The sequence below is a fragment of the Pundamilia nyererei genome, unplaced genomic scaffold, assembly GCF_000239375.1.
Source record: "Pundamilia nyererei isolate P.nyererei 1_Seehausen unplaced genomic scaffold, PunNye1.0 scaffold00005, whole genome shotgun sequence".
Taxonomy (NCBI): domain Eukaryota; kingdom Metazoa; phylum Chordata; class Actinopteri; order Cichliformes; family Cichlidae; genus Pundamilia; species Pundamilia nyererei.
Window position 1 is genome coordinate 4,335,076 of NW_005187406.1, and position 11,569 is coordinate 4,346,644.

General features: G+C 41.9%; 1 protein-coding gene across 8 annotated transcripts in view; it reads right to left on the reverse strand.

Moving 5' to 3' along the window:
- The window catches only part of cacna1g (calcium channel, voltage-dependent, T type, alpha 1G subunit), a 317,809-nt gene that overhangs the window by 304,146 nt on the left and 2,094 nt on the right, over window positions 1-11,569 (reverse strand). The gene's annotated exons all lie outside the window — the stretch shown is intronic.

The following is an 11,569-nucleotide window of genomic DNA, read 5'->3' on the forward strand; positions in this document are numbered from 1 at the left end:
GTCCAGCCTGGAAGTAATAAATCATCAACAATATTGCTAATGCCTTAACAAACACACTCTTTAGCCATAGCAAGTTATCAGCATTGCCTAAAGAAGCGAGACCTATCTTTCTATAAATAAAAATTAAGTTGAAATTTATATCAATAGCTTTTAGGAGACCCACAGTCATTTCCTACAGTGTGTGGGAATGGGAATTCAAATACTCTGTGGTAAATTTTCTATTGACCTTTTCCCACATATACACACATTGCAAGGATCAATGTAGTGGTCCACCTACACATTACACATACAGGAGCTGCTGGGCCATGGAAACTCATACCATGAAGCTCCTGGTGCACAGTTTTTGTGCTGATGTTAATGCTGATGCATGTTACATACTATGTGCTTCACTACTCGTGACCTCACAACTTTACATGGTCTGTCACTTACTGGCTGGGTTACAGTGGCTCCTCCTATAGCTAATCATGGAATATCTAGAGGGGAAGAAATTTAGCAAATGGATTTATGCAATAGTGCTATGATTTTACTGTACAACACTGCGAACTCTTTGAAATGACTCATTTTATTCCCAAATGTTTGTAAGGCAGACTTTGTACACATGTGGTAATTGAACTGGAAACACCTGAATTGAAAAATTAAGAGGTGTGGCCCAGTGTAGTTCACCAATGAACGCTAAATATTTGTTAAATTTTAGCAAATTGAATCCCTCTTTGACTCTTTTACTCATCCAGTATACATTTTTATGTGATGTAAAAGTGTCCTAGTGTGCACAACACCAAGATAAGACCAGACTTGGAAACAACAAACCTATTTCATGACAAAAACACACCATAAATACAACAAGGCTACAAAGAACGTGAGCAGTTTCAAACAAATAACAAAGCGTTGCTAGCTCTACTCGCTAGTTGCACTCATTATGACAGGAGTAGCAAATGGTGGATGTAAATTGCTGTTGCGGTTACATAAAACCAGGGTTTTAAGCTACAGATAAAAAAAAAAGACAAGATAAATACAAGTGCTTTACAAGTTACAGTTAACTTTAGCTAATATTATCGTTCGCGTGTTAAGAAGTTATCTTATAACACAACAAAAATCATGTTTGCTGCCTACACACTTTCCGGACCAACAAACCAACCACCATCAAAGCAACAAGAAAAGCAGCCAGTTACCCTTGGACTTGATTATTCAACAAATGAATCACCCACCCAATACCCAGTTCACTAAAGCTGAACCAAACAAATCATTCATCTACTTAATTATGCCAGTTAGCCCGTCTTTCATTGTTGATGGGTCATAAATGAGAGTAATGTTTCTAACAATTAAAAGAAACTGAAAAAAAGAAATGGCTAAATACTAATAAATTATCAAAACAAAACACAAACAGTCAACCAGCTAACCATTTAACCAACTAGTCACCACTTAAACAAGCTGGTCAACCAACCAGGAAAATGGCCAACTAGTTAACCACATAAAAAACCAATACAACAGCCAACTAACCATTCATGCAACCAACCAATTAACTCCACAATCCTTCAACAAATCAACCAACCAGCCAATGAGTCAAGCGGTCTTTGATGGAACAGTCAAACAGGCATAAACACAACACTCCAATCAGACAACAAACCAAGTATCCACACAACCAGCCGGTCTAACCAAAACAGCATTCCTGACAATTAAGTGCAGATGACAATGACAGAACTGTTTTGTTTTCATACATCTTAATTGTGTCGGGACGCATTCTGCAGCAGCAGTAATTAACTGCGGGGTTTTATCTGCACTAATTGTTCTCTCTGTACAAATAATTGATTGAAAATCAGCGATAAATTTGTTGTCTGGAGACAAACACATGTGACTGTGCTTCTCAAAGCAGAAACAATATGACAGGGGAACTACTGTTGCTGCGGGCAAAAACAAAAGATTATGAGCGGGTGACATACACACACACACACAAACACACACTGTGAAGTGATTTTTACAGGGCCGCAGACGAGCTCTCGAAGACAGCACATCTGTAAAAGTCTAAGCTCCATCCCTTCCATGGATTTCACTACCTCCTGTCATCAGACCCTGCTGCTGCTCCTCTTTTCCTCTCACTCTCCTTTTTTTCCCCTCTATTGAGGAACTAGCCTGTGGTTTTTACAGGATTCACATTAATTTGTTAACTAGGCCACCAGAATCACAGGGGTGGAAGAGCACAACACATGTCTGACAAAAGGAATGAAGCAACACGCACATTAGAAAAAAACAAAAACAAAAACCCAAGCGAGTAAAAGCTGGCCGCTCCATCAGAAAGTTGCACAAAAAAAAAGAAAGGAGGAAACTGACGTTTGCTCTTCCATTCAAAACAGTAAACACATTCATATAATAAGGCAGAGGCACAACAAACACACACAGACAGTGAGTGTGATTCTTGCTGCTGTTGTCAGTCTACAGTAGAGTTTGTGGTTTGCTCCCGAATCGCTGTGGTCAGAGTCTCACCGGGTGTGTATCAGGTTAGCCGGCCCCTCGGCTGCCAGCACGCACACCGAGGTGGCTGCCAGGCCCGAGCCACAAGCACATTCATTGCATTCACATATACTTAAGTAACCTGGTACTCAGAGAAACCGAGTTACGCAGGTAAGTGGAGAAGCCGTGATGGTTCTAGCAGAGAACAGTCGAACCACAGCTCACGATTACAGACGGCGAGCAGTCAGACTCTGTTCTGATGTTTAGATTAGACTGCTGTGGTTTCTCACTGGACGTAAAAGACAGGCAGAAATGACTTCCCAGAGGTCAGGTGATTTTTTACTAACATATTAATTAGTGTCTGCGTGACGGCTAGTCTAGCTGTCATTATCTGCACCTTTGCCTGATCATCCCCTAAAGTGAATTCCCCTGTACGTACGGCGACTCACATAAATAAATTCATTTTGCATTTCCACTACTCCAGTTTCATCGCTACAACATAAGAGTTTTGCACGTGTGTATAAGAGTTTTTAAAATAAAGGGAAGGGTTTTAATTCTAATCTTGCAAAAACAAGGTTAATATTTTGAGTTTTCACGAGAGCAGGTGATGTTAAGAAATAAAAGTATGTATTTATTTTCTGTTTCAAATACAGGCCTTGGGAATCTAAAATATATCTTGTGAACAAAGTGGAATATATTCCAAGGATGTTCTATTGATTTTACAGACAGAGGAGCACCTTATTATAAGGTATTATCCAGCAGAAGAAAATATGCGCAATATATTCGATAATCTATAAAGAAAGCTTGTCTGATTGTCTCACCTGGTTGGTGAGCAGTTTCCAGAGGTTGCTGTGTCAAAAATCTCCTTGTGATTGCTGTGATCTCTGGCAGATTGCCGCAGCCACCCATGGATTGCATGGAAGACACTGACTTGCCTTTACTCTTCTAGAAATACTGAAAATAGAAAAAGTGCAACGCAAACCACAAACAGAGGCCATTTAACAAAGTACCAAGTTGCTGGTTTGGCTGCAACCTGCAGGCAGCCAAAGCAATCTCCCCCTGCAGCAACCAGTAGGGGAGTACACCCAGACTGGTTGGCGACTGGTGGTTGCCAGGCTATAGGCTGGTGTGACTGAAGCCTACCCTAACCTAAAAAACAACAGTTAAAATTACTGTCTTTGATTTCAGCCTAGAATTTATTGTTTATAAACTGAATAGAGCAATAGCAAGAAACATTGCTCAGGGTTCCAAATATACTTTAATACAAAGTACGGTGCATTTTGTAACCGTAAATCTAGATCAGATGCTTATACTTCTATGATTTCTGCGAGATTCCTTTGAAGAGGAAACCATTAACTGGGAGTAAGAGTAATTTTCTAATGAAAAATGAAATAATCACTCTCTGTGCCCTAAAGGAAAGCTTTTCCAGGAAAAAAAACCCCCAAAAAACACACCAGCTGTTTAAAGCAAAAGCTTTAATAATCCGCCTATGTGAAACTATAGAAGTGCAGCAATCAGCAACAGAGCTGAAAATGTGTTGCGGGCCAAGCACAAAGAAGGGTTTTCTTTGTGTTTAACAGCTTAAACAAAGCTCTTCATTAAGAACAGACCTCATACCGAGTCGTCTACTCACACCTTAGTGCAGTCTGAGCTCTGCCTCGGACTCGCTCCCTCTCTCCTCCTCCTGCCATCTCTTTCTGATTGTCGCTCCTGTTATTCGTCAATAATTGGCACTTTCAGTGTGGCGGTGGCTGAATCACTGAATTTCACACACATACTGCAGAGTGTGTCGGGAGTTTACCATTGCCAGGAAACTGATCTATGGCTGTTTTTCAGTGAATCAGTGTTTGGAGCGGGTTCAACACATTATGCTAAAAGAACTGTCACTTACTTCAAACAACCTTGGTGCCTTTCGAATGTGTGTCGAGTGTGTTTACAACAGATGTTAGCCGAACAGTAGGTCTGTGTGATACAGACAACAAAACAACGCTGCAATTATGCCGGTAAATATTGCAACTGATATTTGGACAGGGATACAATAAACGCTCAGTCACTTCCTTCAGCCGAAGCCAAGAGCAAAGACTCGGTGACTAAGAGCGATAAATCCCTATCAGCTAACATTAAATCCTGAATGTAACAAAGACTTTCTCGCACAATAACAAAGCCCTACACCCACATGCACACGCCTACATAAATACCAGCCACAGCGCTGAATGATTTTGACTGCTCTCATTAGAGTTCTCTGGTTTGCAGTTATGTAAGTGTTCGTTCTAAAGCTTAGTTTCCGTCTTAAAAGTGAGACCGAAGAGTTCGCTCTCATGTCGTCCAAAACTTTTGGCAAATGTAACGCTGAGTTCAAAGAAAGGTATCAGAGGAAACATATTTTCTCTAACCACTGCACCTCTTGACTGAACTCCTCAGCAATTTTGTGTGAATTTTTCCAACAGTCTTTTGTTCACCAATAAAATATATTGGAACGTGGCCAGTGACAGAGAGCGGTAGAAGTACAGCAAGAAGATTTCTGGACAGGAAAAGAAAACCAAAAGATCAGATCGGGAGATTCCAGTGCAATCTGTGTGAGCGTCTGCAGTTTCCAAAGCACACAGACCACGTTTGGAACTAGCTAGTCGTCCATCTATCCTTCTGTAAACTTGAGAATTGCTTCTAACCAGTACCAGAGAATTCAAAAACTGAACCTAAATCAAATACAACTCCAAATGAATGCTAATTCCACTCTGTGCTTCCTAAAGATTTCCCAGTTTGTTCAGAAAAAACTATTTCATGAGGGGATCATCAAATATGTCAATGCTTTTCGATTGCACTGCTGCCCCAAGTGGCCAAAAATCAATGAATGCAGCTTTAAATTCTAATTAGACTAATCAGGAAATTCTAATCTAGGATTAGAAAGATTATTGTTGGACTGAGCTGAGCATCTTGTTACGTGGCATTAATTTAAGGTGGCAGCTGTTTCATAAATGTCACGGTTCTGGGTCGGTTCGACCCAGCATTCTGAGTTTATTATGTTTTGGTTTATTCTCGTATGATTGTTTTGTTTCCTTTGTGATTTGTTGGTTATTATTTGAATTCTATGTTTCTGTTTATTCGTGTTTAAGGATTTGTTCTTCGGTTGTGTCTCACGTTTAGTTTAGTTCAGGTTCCATGTGTTATATTCTGTCTGTCTCGCAGTGTCGAGTCTGCGTCTTTGTGTAGGGATTTCTTGTTTCCTGTTTTATTGTGAAGGTCTGCGTCTCATGTGAGTGTGTTCAGGTTACCTCCCTTGTCTCGTCTCGTTAATTACTCCCAGCTGTGTCCCCCACCTGTGTGTAATCTCCCTGTGTTTCTCTGAGTGTATTTAAGTTGTGTCTTCTGGCATTGTATTTGCTGGTCTGTCTGTGTATCCACTATGCTTCATCTGTGTGTTCTCCCCTGCTGTCCGTCGTCATTTAACTCCGTCGTGTTCAGGTCCTGGTTTGTGTTCAGTAGTTTAGTTGTTCTCAGTTTAAATAGTTTTCAGTCCCATTTGCCGTTTCTCCATTTGCATTTTGTGTTCAATAAACCACCTCACCTTCACGAGTGCCTGCGACTGGATCCTCCTATAATCTTTCCACACGGCTCATCTCACTCGCCGTGACAATAAAACTCTAATTCTAATGTTCGATTGAACTTAAGGAGCTTTGCATGACTTTCAGTTCAAAATAATCCTTATTTATTTTAAGCTAAGCACCTGCTGTTTGAAACAAGCCATTTTGCCTCCCCAAGTCTTCCGTTTAACCCAGCTTTCTTTTGATTGGCTACACCTCACAAACACAGGGTTTGAAAGGTATTTATGTGGGCTTCTGTGCTCATAGTTAATATAAGTTTAATCACAAAACACTCAGCAAACACAGAACTCTCATTACTGATCACAAAATCCTGTGTTCTTGTTGAGGTTATAAGCTGTTGCTGCTCACCAGCTTGCTAATGTGTCACGTTAGTGTTCCTGTTCGTACTGGTACAAATGCAAACAGGAACCAGCTCCTGAAGTCGGGCTGGAGTATTTTAACATTGTGTGGTGATATTGTATTGATACAGAGAAACCAAATGTCAATAATAATATTATTAAATACATTTAAAAAACAACATTTTCCAGGCGAACTTACATTAAATCGACTCAAAACTGGACATGCTTAGCTTGACAAAGCTACCTCTTAATAAACCACTGTAGATTTCAAGGTGATTACATGCATCACCTAATAAGAGGCAACCTTTCTACAAACAGTCTGACTTGGACTTACTGCAGTCAGTTTCAGAGACTGTCAAAGGTTTGCAGATAATTGCTGTGTGGTTTATAAATGCAGGCAGACTGCTGACACGAGTATTTGTCGATGAACACGAGTACGAGGACTCAACTTGCTGCCAGCTGTTTGTATTCTGGTTAAGCTACTATAGAATGGGAAGGTTGCTCGGCATAAAAATGGCTATAATATCATATTGTCGGTGAAGTATCATAATAAAATCTAATGGGGGACTCTCTGGTGAGTTCTAGCCATACCCTGAAGGTAAGTCATTTTCTGGGGAGCTCCTAAGTAGGTGATTACCCTCTGGAGGCCCTAGAACTCTTTGGACTTAAAGTCCCTTAAGAGTGTCGTGCTCTACTGACTGAGCTAACCAGGCTGCTATGTACGTGCTACAAATCCACTGTGGATCTGTCCATTAGCGTGCTGCATTCTACATACAAACTTTTAAGCTACGTTTAAGCTTCAAACACACGCTAATACGATCACGTGTGCAGCTTTGAATATGCATACAAATACACACTCTGACAAACACACACATCCCTTGCAGTGAACAATTCACATGCAAAATACATGCAAGTTACATCACATGGTCCCCGAGACACATGACTCACAGACTAAAGATCCCTGCACAACACAATAAGAAGTTTTTGCACTGCTGAGTAAATACTTCATTAAACACGATGAGTGAGTATGTAAGAAGGGTCCAGTGAGAGACAGCACATATTCAGATTCTTTACACACAAATGTATGTTCCAAGTGTCGACACAGCAACCTAACACACCTATGAAAGAAGTTCTGATGGGATTCACAAAGAGCATCAAACTGCCAGAAGTTGGAAAATCCTCCAAGCAACTTAAGAGATGGTAGGTTTGGGTGTAGGAGCAGAGGGAGAAAATATGAAAGCTGTGTTTCTGGCGGGAGCAGGCCAACTTTTTCACCTCTTAAAAAATGCTCTCTGAAATTGCACACGGCTCTTCAGCTTAGCCTCCCTCCACCTCGCGCTCTTTCTTTTTTTTTTTCTTCTTTTTTTTTTTTTGCCGGTTTCAGAGGCTTTAGAAGATGGCATACACCCCTCCTCGCTCCTCCAGCCAGCGTGAGACTTTTAGCTGCAGAGAGGAGGGGAGAAAAAAAAAAGGAGAAGCAAGGGGGGTCTGCGAGAGGGGAGGGGAGGGCGGGAGACATTTTCTGCTGATTAAGTAAGTGTGCGCTTCGGCTTCCATTATTAGACAGACGCATCACGTAAGACAGGCAACAAATGTGGAGAGTGAAATCGGAAGAGAAACATGAAATTGGTAGCATGCTTTGTCCAAATCCTTCCACTCCTTTGAAGCGCAAGTGGTTTATCAGGCTTCTAGTGATGCCGTTTCAATGTGATGACAAACACCTAGCCTTGGCCAGGTGTCCTCCCTCACTGTTCTGGGCTGTGTAATCCTCTGCTTAAATCAGTGCAAGCAAAGGATAGAGAGCACTGGACCAGTTCCCAAACTCTCCCCTCCTCCTCCTGCATCTTGGCACAACATCCAGCTCCCCGCCAGAGAGGAGACACCTACGGGAGTCCTGGGGAAATGTGTGTGTGTGTGTGTGTATGTGTGTCTGCGTATGTGCACTGCTTACACAATCTCGCTCTCTCTCTGTCAAACATACACACACACATACAAAAGCTCTCACTCTTTATCATACGCAGATTCTGCAGGAATCATTAGCAAAACCTGCAGAGGGAATTTCACACAGGCAAGCAAAACATCACTCAGAGCGTGCACCCCAGGGGTCTTCAATTAGACCTTAAATACCTCAGCGAGCATCCAGGGGTCCTAATTACCCCTCAGACTGTTGAAAATGGCTGCGGGCCACCTGAGGCCGGGGGCTTAGTGAGGATATGTGTGTTTAGAATAGATTCTGGCCCTGAGATCAGTCAGGCTTTCCTGTGTTGTTGGTCTACAGCGTCAGACAGAGGAAGCAGTCTTGGTGCATCCGAGTTGGCTGCTGCTGCTGCTGCCGCTGCTGGTGGTGTGCTGTGGATGTATTTATAGCAGGATAGAGACGGAGAGAGACTACTGCAGGATTAATTCTCGAACCAAGAGCACAGAAAGAAAGAAAGCGAGACCCCGGTGTGGAGAGGCTGCTGCAGAGGAGGACCGCAGATCAACAGAGGAAGAGTTAAAAATATGGCCAAAGTTACATCTGCTTGCCTCCATGCAAAGCACCAGGGTACGCACTGATTCACACACTGCAGTGCACACAAACACACGCGCAGGGGGAGATGGATCGATCGCAGTAATGTTACACTGCATTACAAAAGCAGTGACCTTTTCCTAAATCGGTACAAATACACATTAAAGGGCAAACGGGAAGCCTGAGAACACCTAAATACAATCTTTGGGGCCTGAGGGATGCCTGTGCACACCCGTACAGGGGAGCAGTCAAACATCACTGCAAATCACCCAGCAGTTCTTTCAACACTTTAAAATCCATACTGCAAAACAGATCCATCAAACCACAGACCTCACCGGTTCGAAAAGAGCCAGTCGCCATCAGGATGAACTTTTTTTCTTTTTTAAATCAGTTAAAATGACAGTATTTTAATACCGTAACCCAAAACCACAGTGTGACACTTTACTGAATAAAATTAGTTTGTTTTGTTTTGATTGCTTCGATAAATTAAGTATTGCATTCGATAGTATCGATCCCAGTGCAGGTGTTGGTAACTGATCGATACTTTGTTTCTATCTTATGAATTCAGGTTTTTTGGGGGGGAAATTCACTTAAGTTTGTTTTATTTATATAACACATTTAAAACTGAAGTTGTCCCAAAGTGTTTTAGAGACAGGTGCATTTACATTCCAGGTCTCCAAAAGAACCCAGTTTCCAAATTTAAAAAGCTGAAAGGTGTGTTTTGTTGTGTAACTAAATATAACATTGATTCAGATAATGTGTTCAGAATTTGCAAATTGATGATAATTCATCTCAAAAACCATGACACACTGCTCTGCTCTTCATATACCTTTTTCAGTTAAAAGCATCGGTACTGGTGACTATTTACGTGGTATCGGATCAGTACCAAAATATGCAGCAGCACACAGCACTACAGGCCACCAAGTCAACCTCAACACTTGCTATGTAAGCTGCTTTAACCTGGCCACATTAGCTGCACATCTTCAAGCCACTTTGCAACCCACCCCCAGCCCAGCTCTTCGTAATACTTTATGACTGTCATATCCATTGTTACTGATCTGTGTTGCAGCTGTCAAAGATAATTTCGTAAAGAAATTATCGCAGTCTTCTTAGGACTACGGTGGTCCTGGTTGATCTGGTTATTTTGGTGACTGGTTACTTTGTCTGTTTCAGACAAAGCAGCCAAACATATCTTCACCATAGACTCTGAGCTAATGATACCAAACTTGATTAGCAAGCCGTATCCATAAACTCCAGCTCACAGACAAACATACTGAATTATTAGTGCTAAGTACATTAATACACCAAGGAAATATTGAGATTTAATTCACCAAAACATCTTAAATGGTTTCTGTAACACAAAGAGGCTGTAAATAACAATAAAAGGAGAAACAAATGAAAATCCCAACTGGAATTTCTTGGAACCTCACAATTGACAAAACAGAGAAGTATAGAATAATGTTGCTCAAACTTTAATTTCTCCCAACTATATGACATCAACGTCAGATAAAAATCCAAAGAAGGTGGGTTTTTGGATCCTTTTTTCCTATCAAATAGGAATGTGCTGCTTTAATGTGGAGGTCTCACTGGGAGGTCCACGAAAAGTAAATGTTTGAGAACCCATGACTTGGATAACAGTATCAAGGATCTCCACTGCTCCCTGTGGAGTCACTGAGGACTCTTGTGCCCCCGCTGCTAAAAAAGTCTATTTGTAAGCCCTTTTTAAAAGATTTGACATTTACAGACATGGAAATTAGCTGTGATCTCTGGGAGATGGAGACACACACAAAAAAGAAAAGAAAAAAGGAAAAGAAAGATGAAAGAAAAGCGAGAGAAGGAAACATGAAGGGGAGGAGGGGATAAAAGAGTACAAACAAGTGCGAGCAGCAGCATCGCGGGCCAGCGTTCCTGGGAGAGGAGGAGGACAGGCTGCCACTGCGTCTCAATTAAAACAGTGACAAATTAGGAAGGGGGGTTGGGATGAAATGCAACAGACAAGGCTGAAGAGATGGATGGATGGGAGGGAGGATGGAAGGAACATGACACCTAAAAGAAACAGCAAAGGCGGTCTGAAACCCCCTGAGCAGAGCGGCCAGGGAAACATTTATTCCCATAGCCCACTCCCACATATAGACATACACACACACACACGTTACCTAAACTCTAAGCGAGACAGACAGACAGTGGGAGACAGAAAAGAGCCTCCTTTCTCTTCCTCCTCCTGCCTCCTTGCTAGCAGGAGAACGGAATCGGTGCAGGTCCTGTCCATTTATGAATCAATAAAACCCTTCAGTGGCAGGAAGGGTTCAATAAGGCTGTGTGACATGAACCGACTCCACCCCTCCACCGCTATCCACCCCAAGGACGGGGCCACCGCTCAATAAACACCCACTCCAGGTGTGTCTGTGTATCAATAAACACATTACAACTTCCAGACTCCATCCTCTAACCCCACCCATAAGAAATGGATTATTAACAACCAACTTGTGTGTGTTCTTAATAATCAATCAAAGAATAACACCCAACTCGGAGGAATCAGAGCATGATGTGGGAACACACACACGTCCAGTCAGGTGTGAGAGGATGCGGTTCCACTGGGACCCACACACACATCTGAGTCACAAAAATAAATGTGACGCTTTGTTTTGTTTTGTGTGTGTGTGTGTGTGTGTGTG